The sequence below is a fragment of the Anolis carolinensis genome, chromosome 1 (assembly GCF_035594765.1).
Source record: "Anolis carolinensis isolate JA03-04 chromosome 1, rAnoCar3.1.pri, whole genome shotgun sequence".
NCBI classification, from domain to species: domain Eukaryota; kingdom Metazoa; phylum Chordata; class Lepidosauria; order Squamata; family Dactyloidae; genus Anolis; species Anolis carolinensis.
The window spans coordinates 11,784,465-11,792,463 of record NC_085841.1 but is presented as its reverse complement, the minus strand read 5'-3'; positions in this window follow the sequence as shown (position 1 = coordinate 11,792,463).

Sequence of the window (7,999 nt, the reverse complement as noted above, 5' to 3'; positions counted from 1 at the left end):
GTTCTGGATTATCCAACACAGTCTGCCTCCTGCCTGGATCCACAACTGTTTCTCTAGGCAGCAAGGACTGAACCTTTTACGGATTTAACTTCCAACAATGTTGTTACTGCAAGTTCATTTTATGCAATTCTATCTTTATTTGTAGTCAATTTGTTAGTAACCAGTGTTTTTGTAGTAAATGTTTTCAATACATGGTGATTTTTCGGTACTAAATTCATAAATACAGTAATTACTACATATTGTTACCATGTATTGAACTGCTTTTTCTGTCAATTTGTTGTAAAACTTGATGTTTTGGTGCTTAATTTGTAAAATCATAATGTAATTGACGTTCAATAGGCTTTTCCTTAATCCCTCCTTATTATCAAACATTTTCACTTATCCAATGTTCTGCCGGCCCGTTTATGTTGGATAAGTGAGACTTTACGGTACTACTGTTATGATTATGATTATAAAATTCAATAATTTTTAAATATATATGTGTGTGTGTGTGTGTTGCTGTGAGTCTTTGGGGCTGTGTTCCCTCCCTAGTACAGTAGAGTCTCACTTATCCAACGTTCTGGATTATCCAACGCATTTTTGTAGTCAATGTTTTCAATACATCATGATATTTTGGTGCGAAATTCATAAATACAGTAATTACTACATATTGTTACTGTGTATTGAACTGCCTATTCTATCAATTTGTTGTAAAACATGATGTTTTGGTGCTTAATTTGTAAAATCATAATGTAATTTGACGTTCAATAGGCTTTTCCTTAGTCCCTCCTTATTATCCAAGATATTCGCTTATCCAAGTGTCTGCCAGCCTGTTTAGCTTGGATAAGTGAGACTCTACTGTAATAATATACTGTTTTAGGAAACTAAAAATGTGCTTATTCAACTTCTGGATAAAAACCTCCAAAGAAGAAGTGCCTAAAATTTTTGAGAAAGTCTATTCTACCAACACAGAACTTTTCTAGTATGAATCCCACCCCATATTTTTATTCTGCCGGCCCATTTATGTTGAATAAGTGAGACTCTACTGTACTACTGTTATGATTATGATTATAAAATTCAATACTTTTTTTGATATATATATATGTGTGTGTGTTCCGGGTTGCTGTGAGTCTTTTGGGCTGTGTTCCCTACCAAGTACATATTATTGAACTGCTTTATTTATTGTAATGATCTTAATGTTCCATTTTAACTGTTTTTAATGACCTTAGCTAACTTGAGCATTAATTCTAGAGGAAAGTCAAGATCACAACGCAAAGTAATATTTTTAATCTGTTATATATTGGCAGCTTATTTTAAGACCAGCCATAACAAATATGTTCTCAATCTTAGTGAAGCACCTATCATTTCTTTTTTTAATATTGCTTTCCTCAGGTGCAAATGCATGCAGCTTCGAATTGTGCATTAAATCAATTGGATGAGTCAACGAAGAAAGGTTTAATGAGGCACTAGCCTTAAAATATACCAATAATATTGGAGGTGATGCGACCGTCAAATAAGACACCGGGCTGTGTGCAGAGCAGCATATGTAAAACACACGCCAGTACAGGGCCAGTGGGTTTATCTGTGCCGTGGTGTCAAAAGATAACCCGAGCTGGTACGGAGTATGTTAGTACTAAGGAACCACAGAGTAATACCGACACATGATAGCAACATTGAATAGACAGAGATTCTGTTCTTGACCTTGAAAGAGCATCAATTTTTAAGAGGTATAGCTATATATAAGGCCCCCCTCGCACACACATGCAAAATTTTGACCTGTAATATATTCACATAAAACGAGGACTGTCATCTCAAGCTACAAGTTAGAAAGTTATTACTTTTAATATGCCACTACCTCAGGCCCATACAGTTATGTAAAAGAAAAATAACCTTGTGTGACAGTTTAACATTGATCGATGGGCCTGCCAAATGCAAAGAGATAAATAAGCAGGTGATGAATAAACAGCACTTCAAGTAAAGACATTACGCTGCATGCATAAAACGACGCCAGGCACCTAGGAGCCATGGGTGGCCGAAGGTTAGCCATTTCATGCCCACTCAGTAAAGCAGACTTAATCGCTTCCAATATTTTCTGTTAAAAAGCACGCTTAATGAGCCAATTTCACAAGCCCAGAGCAACTGATTATTATCTCCGAGTTCCAACAGAGTTGGTTGTTTTCCAAGAACTGGGTTTGCCTTGACGGGATAAAAACCTTTTTTTTTTTTTAAAGAAAAAAAATGGCAAGGAAACAAAAGGGAGGGAGAGAGAGATGCGCTTTGAAAGGAAAGAGGACGCTAGATGGCAATGTTACTCTGCCAACTGAGCATTGGATTGAGCTGAGAACAAGAGCTATGAGATGTTGGTCCTGGGAGAAGTGGCCTGTAAATAAAACTGTAAGTGGTCACCTGAAGATTGAGCAGGTTCTTAAAAAAAAAAAAAAAGCACAAGTATAGCATTGCTGTACAATTCGACTCAGTGAAAAAGAAGGAAACGCAACCTAGAGAAAGCATTAGGTCAGTGGGTTAGAAGGCATGATCATCAAGTTTGCAAACTGGGATGAGGATGCCTGCCATAGATGTGGGCGAAAACGTCAGGAGAGAATACTTCTGGAACATGGCCACACAGCCTGAAAGACATAGAACAACCCTGGGAGGGATAGCTAACACTCCAGAAGACAGGAGCAGAATTCAAAAGGATCTTAACAGATTAGAGAGATGGGTCGAAACTAACAAAATGAAGTTCGACAGGGACAAATGCAAGATACTTCACTTCAGCAGAAAAAATGGAATGCAAAGATACAGAATGGGGGATGATGCCTGTCTCGACAGTAGTACGTGTGAAAAAGATCTTGGAGTCCTCATGGACAACAAGTTAAACATGAGCCTACAATGTGATGCAGCGGCAAAAAAAGCCAATGGGATTCTGGCCTGCATAAATAGGGGTATAACGTCTAGATGCAGGGAAGTCCTGCTCCCCCTCTATTCTGGCTTGGTCAGGCTAGACCTGGAATCACACTGTGTCCAATTTTGGGCACCGCAATTGAAGAGAGATGTTGACAAGCTGGAAAGCGTCCAGAGGAGGGCGACTAAAATGATCAAGAGTCTGGAGAACAAACCCTATGAGGAGAGGCTTAAAGAGCTGGGCATGTTTAGCCTGCAAAAGAGAAGGCTGAGAGGAGACATGATGAGGGCCATGTATAAATATGTGAGGGGAAGTCATAGGGAGGAGGGAGCAAGCTTGTTTTCTGTTGCCCTGGAGACTAGGGCGTGGAACAATGGCTTCAAACTACAGGAAAGGAGATTCCACCTGAACATCAGGAAGAACTTCCTCACTGTGAGGGCTGTTCGGCAGTGGAACTCTCTGCCCCGGGCTATGGTGGAGGCTCCTTCTTTGGAGGCTTTTAAGCAGAGGCTGTATGGCCATCTGTCGGGGGTGCTTTGAATGCGATTTTCCTGCTTCTTGCAGGGGGTTGGACTGGATGGCCCGTGAGGTCTCTTCCAACTCTACGATTCTATGATTCTATGAGTCTATGATTCTATGTTGCTTCTAAGTACTTACCACCTATTAGCAGATACGATATGATACAGATATGATACAGATATAGATATAAGGCTTAATCTGGGTTGCTGCAAGTTTTCCGGCCTGTATGGCCATGTTCCAGAAGCAGTCTCTCCTGATGTTTTGCCCACATCTATGGCAGGCATATTCAGATGTTGTGAGGTCTGTTGGAAAACTATGCAAGTGGGGTTTATATATCTGCGAAACGTCCAGTGTGGGAGAAAGAGCTCTTGTCTGTTTGAAGCAAGTGTGAATATTGCCATTGGCCAGCTTGATTGGCATTGAATGGCCTTGCAGCTTCAAAAGCTTGGCATTTGATTAATCAACATCTTGGACACAACATATTATCTGGGAACACAGAAATGCTGGACCACTCTAACAACCATCATGTCAGATTACACAGAGAAGCCATTGAAACCCACAAGCAAGTGGACAATTTTAACAGAAAGTAGGAAACCATGAAAATAAACAAACCTTGGCTACTAGTATTTAAAAATTCTAAAATCAGGACAGTAGATAAAAAACAACACTCAGAAAACAGAGGAATCCCAGATATGAAACAATCAGGGCCAGCTAATCATCTCCCAACAAAGGATGCCTTCAGACAGGAAGAAGCCAGACTTTGAAGCTGCAAGGCCATTCAATGCTAATCAAGGTAGCCAGATGCACCATTCACACTTGCCTCAAGCAGACAAGAGTTCTTTCTCCCGCTTGATTAGTTTTCCAACAGATCTCACAATCTCTGTGGATGCCTGCCATAGATGTGGGTGAAACATCAGGAGAGAATGCTTCTGGAACATGGCCATACAGCCAGGAAAACTCACAGCAACCCAGTGATTCCGGCCATGAAAGCCTTCGACAACACAAGGCTACATCTAATTGTTAGTTTTAACTAGAGGAGGCACATCTGAATAAAGGAAACTACCTAAGGTTTAAATTCAAAGAATCCAATCTAGCCATGACTAACATTTAATTAAACAGTCTTAGGATTTTGAGGAACTTTATTTAGTTCCTTTCTGGAAAAACCTTCTCACAGGCATAAAATTATGAAGGAAACTGTCTAGAACATCATGTAAGTATTATTTCACTAAGAATAAAAATAAGGGGGAGTGCATTCTAAAGGACGCAGAGAACACTGACAAAAGTCGTGAAAACAGTTTATTTTATATATCTCTGATGTCAATCATATTATCAGTACACTTTCCCAACCACTGATGACCCAACAGAAATGTTCTCCCTATCAGAACTACCACATCTCGTCAAAGCTAAATTTGTGATCAAAAGGTTGTCTAAAGAGAGGTGCTCATTCTCAGACAATGTACTTGATAAGGAATTTTGAGAGAAGCCAAATATGTTCTAATACGACTTTTTGAAGGAGAGCCATGAAGGTGTCCCTTGTTTTATCATGGCTTGACCTGATAATGACATAAATCTAGGCCTATCCATGTATTTAATAAAACAGCAGAGATGTAATCATACTACTGGAGTAAGAAAAAGTGGAATGAGAAGTAGGAGAGAAGATGAGATGGAAGAAAACTGGCGTTGCATGATAGCAAACATCCTGAGCTATGAATCAGCAAGGCTGTCATTCAAATTCTGCATCTGCTGTGACTCACCTTGAGCCATGGGGAGAGGAAGGTAAGAAACACTCTCCTTCCTTCCCTATCACATGGCGGCATCGGGGCAAGGTGTGCATCAAATAGGGGAAAGCATGGCAAGGTGCATTGGCGCATTGCTGTTTCCCCCATCAGATAGGGGGAAAGCCTGAAAACCACAGGTAGCTCTGAGGAGGATGCCTGCCATAGATGTGGGTGAAAAGTCAGGAGAGAATACTTCTGGAACATGGCCATACAGCCCGGAAAACATACAATAACCCAATTGTTAGGTTGCTGGAGTAAAATGGAGAACCTGCATTATTATTTATTTGGTGTCAAAAGCATTGCATGAATAAGTATAAAGCTGGTAAAACAGAGAGAGCACAAGTGACTAAATTATTTTAGATGAAAAATGGGCAACAGCAACTGCATTGTCTGTAGCTTTAAACAATTCTTCCTCTGTGCATGAGGCAGGACATTGTGGACAAGCATACAGATATGGAGTTGTTGTATGTCTTTCGGGCTGTGTGGCCATGTTCCAGAAGTATTCTCTCCTGACGTTTCGCCCACATCTATGGCAGGCATCCTCAAAGGTTGTGAGGTATGGATAAACTAAGTAAGGAAAGAATATATATATCTGTGGAGAGTCCAGTTATGGAGTTGTTTGTTCTTCTCCAAAGTCGCACAAGGTGGAGGATTCTTCTAGATAGTGCCATTTTGTCAGGTTGTCTTTTGATCTGCCCACTCCACTTCTGAGTCTGTTCAGGGACTTCCAAGTTGCCCATTCCTGGTTGGCTCCTGGAGGAAGACCCCCATGGGGAGCCAACCATTTGGGATTTTCTAGTTTAGCTGTCCAGAGGGATGCTCATGTTGTTGCTGTAGGAACAATAAACAGAGTGGTGGTTCTCATGAAGCTTTTCATTGATTTGAATCTACTCGGAGGAGGCTGATAGCTATGCAGTGGAGGCTTTCACAATGTTCATCCTTATTTCTCTCCAAAGTGGATTTTCTGGAGGTTGAGAATCATTGTGACAGCACAATGCAACCAAAAGAGAAGGACATACATCTGAGCTACATTGGAGTATGTAATTAATAGAATGGCACCCAATGTATGCCAAAGGTCTCAACAGAAAAGTGCTATGTAAATGCTGTTTCAAAAGATAAAAATGGGGAAGGGGTGGGATTTACCTCCTGAAAATGATATACTGCCCTTAACAATTCCCTTCAGTTGTTGTTTTGACAACCTGGATGACTACCTGTTGACTGGGGACTCAACATGTCTATGATATAGTCATGTGGTATTCTTTCTCTTTCAATTCTAGTGTTTTAAGAAAAAACCCAGTTAGACGGATTAAGGAGCAATGGACCAATGCCTTCAGAAACAGAAAGATCTTCACAAGTTTGCTTGACTAAGGCTTAATTTTATCTTCTAAGGATTCGAGTTCAATGGCAGTTCATGGATGAAAAGGATATAAATCTTACCCTCACCTGCCCGTCCCAAATGAATTGATATGGTTATCATTCTTTATTATGTGTATCTTGATAGCCAAATATAATATTTAATAAAAAACTGGCAAATTCGTAAATCCCCCCCCCCCCCAGAAAAAAAACCCTAAATGACATACATGCAAATTCAGTTCCCCAACTTGACATAGGTCAGTAGTTCTCAACCTGTGGGTCCCCAGGTGTTTTGGCCTACAACTCCCAGAAATCCCAGCCAGTTTACCAGCTGTTTGGATTCCTGGGAGGTGAAGGCCAAAACATCTGGGGACCCACAGGTTGAGAACCACTGACATAGGTTCACACAGAGTAGAACGGAAAACCTGTTTCCTTTTTTTCTTGCTTTGAGAGGAACGATTGAACGCAGTAAGGTGAAATGGTTCTCCAGCTCATATCTGCTAGTATCATCATAATTTTCCAGAATGATATTTATCACTTTGCTTTGCTTATATGTTATTGGTTTTTATATTATGACCAGATAACCTATTTTATAATTGTATCATATGATTTTATATTTGTATCTGTCTTTCCCCATATGTGCAATATAAATAATAACAACAACAACAATAACAACAGAACAATGACACCATGTGGTGATCACATGAACTCCTTTAATTCAACCTAAGTATTCTTGCTCAGGTCTTGCAGACTGAGAGCCATGAATTTCTTGACTGAGTCTATCTAAGGCCCATGTATGCTGCCTTATAATCCAGTCTCTGAGTCCAGATTATCTGCTTTGAACTGGATTGTATGGCAATGTAGACCCATATAATCCAGTTCAAATCAGATAATCTGGATTCAGAATTATATGGCAGTATAAATCCAGCCCTACTGGAACACCGTCTTCCTTTTTCCCTATTACCTTGTAGTTTATCTTATTGTCTTTTTATGGCCAAATTTATGACAGTCTCAGTTTAATCCTCTTGTCTTATAAGGAGTGTTTGGGCTTCATTTGCCTTTGTATCAACTGATTTATCTTTTTAGGAGTCTAGAGTACCCGAGGAACTCTTCTCCAGTGTTGTATTCCAATTGGGTTGGTTTTCCTCCTATCAGCTTTCTTCTCTGTCCAACTTTCACAGCCATACATAGGAATGGGAAATACGATGACATGGTCAATCCTAACTTTAGTATTCAATGGGGTAGACACAATGGATGATGAGATAGACATAAATAAATGACAAAAGAAGTTGGAATTGAACCCAATGGCAAAACTCATGAGGTCAGTATAACATTGTGAATTAAACATGAAACAAAACCAGAATGGTGGAGAATTCCTAATACATTGAATACAGACAAGAAACAGGAAGTAGTCATTCTGCAGAAAAATTAACCAGGTGGGAAAAAAATCTATGGAAAAATAGAGTTG